Source organism: Gavialis gangeticus, unplaced genomic scaffold, assembly GCF_001723915.1.
Source record: "Gavialis gangeticus isolate Ggan-Ray unplaced genomic scaffold, GavGan_comp1, whole genome shotgun sequence".
Taxonomy (NCBI): Eukaryota; Metazoa; Chordata; order Crocodylia; family Gavialidae; genus Gavialis; species Gavialis gangeticus.
In genome coordinates, this window is record NW_017729029.1 from 53682178 (window position 1) to 53683413 (window position 1236).

General features: G+C 58.8%; 1 protein-coding gene and 1 long non-coding RNA gene across 3 annotated transcripts in view; one reads left to right on the forward strand and one right to left on the reverse strand.

Moving 5' to 3' along the window:
- Window positions 1-460, forward strand: part of LOC109300791 — a 7238-nt gene extending 6778 nt beyond the window's left edge. The window contains exon 2 of the long non-coding RNA XR_002098330.1: window positions 177-460. This is a non-coding gene — a long non-coding RNA (uncharacterized LOC109300791). The remainder of the gene's footprint in view (window positions 1-176) is intronic.
- Window positions 1-1084, reverse strand: part of PGRMC1 (progesterone receptor membrane component 1) — an 18180-nt gene extending 17096 nt beyond the window's left edge. Inside the window, exon 1 of one of the 2 annotated variants that reach the window (XR_002098328.1) lies at window positions 1063-1084. The gene's annotated coding sequence lies outside the window, so the exon portion shown is untranslated. Of the gene's footprint in view, window positions 1-486; window positions 506-1062 lie in introns of those variants that run through there. The other variant, XR_002098329.1, reaches the window with a different exon arrangement.
- Window positions 1085-1236: the final 152 nt, after the last annotated feature.

Here is a 1236-nt window from a genome sequence, read left to right on the forward strand (position 1 = left end):
TGGCGTCCTGCCAGGAAGTTTTCAGGGAACCGAGATGCCCTGACTCTCCCAGGCCCAGCTAGGGCACCCTTTAGGCTGCTCCAGTTTACACGAGGGTCTGTGCACTGGCCAGAGACAGGTGTAGTAAATATGTTCCAGCTAGTTCTCCTCCTGCCTTGACATGCCGCCTGTGCCAGGTCCATGGGGAGGGAGGCACAAGAAATGCTAAGTTAGCTCTATGCCCTCTTGCAAGAAGTATTTGCAAACTGTTTCTGCTTCTTTTATGCTGCCTGAGAGGAGAACAAGGAATCTGCAGTGTGCAGAGGGATGGATTTTTATCCCAGTACTGTGGCTATCTAGGAGTACTGTGTCTTGGGACCCCCTCGCTCAAATTACTTCGGACTTGGAGTATCCTGCAACCCAGCAAAGCACAGCGATTCTCAAGGCCCAAATATCCGAGAGGACTTAGACAAAAAAAAAACCCAACTATGTTTGAAAAGAGCTCACTGTTTAGCCATGGCAGTGCAGTTCTCCCTGCCCCGCGAGTTAAACCAGGAAAGAACAAACCAAGCCTCTGTGAAGTCGAGCTGACATAGAAGCAAGTTCCTGTCCCGGCAGAACGTCAAGCCCCCAAAATACACAACGGCCCTTTCAGAGCACACATGCACTCAATGCGGCCAACGCCTGCTGAAAGGGACACTTGCGGGGTCACGTCTCCCCTTTCCGGTTCCTTGCTGGCTGCCCCGAAGCAGTTACCCCTCACGTGGCGCGACTGTCCACACGCATCTGGCGTTCACGCCCCGCAAGCGAAGGCAGCCGCGACAAGGGAGGCTGCTGGACACATTACCCACTGGGGAGATGGCCTGTGACCTCTGCGGCACTCCCGGATGGGAGTTGACTACCCAAAGCTGGGAGCCATCACCGTGCAGGACGCCGCCGCACTGCGGAGCAGGCCGCTGTTCCTTGCTGCTGCCCTCCTGCTTGCCAGCCTCCCCCCCCAGAAGCAGCTGCATGGACAGCGAAGCGCTCGGGAGGCCTCTGGCTGAGGACTTGCTGCTTCCTAGAAGCTCCTAAGCTCCTTACCCCCTAGGCCGGGGCTCTTAGCGCAGCTTAGCGTTTGCTCTTTCAGCGAGGGGAGCTCGCTGCCTGGCCGGGCAGGGGCGGCGCCTCGGCGTTCCCGTCCGTGCAATGGGCAGAAGGCTGCGGCGCTGCCGGGGCTGGAAGGCAGGACCTCCCGCGCCGCCGCCGCCGCCGCCG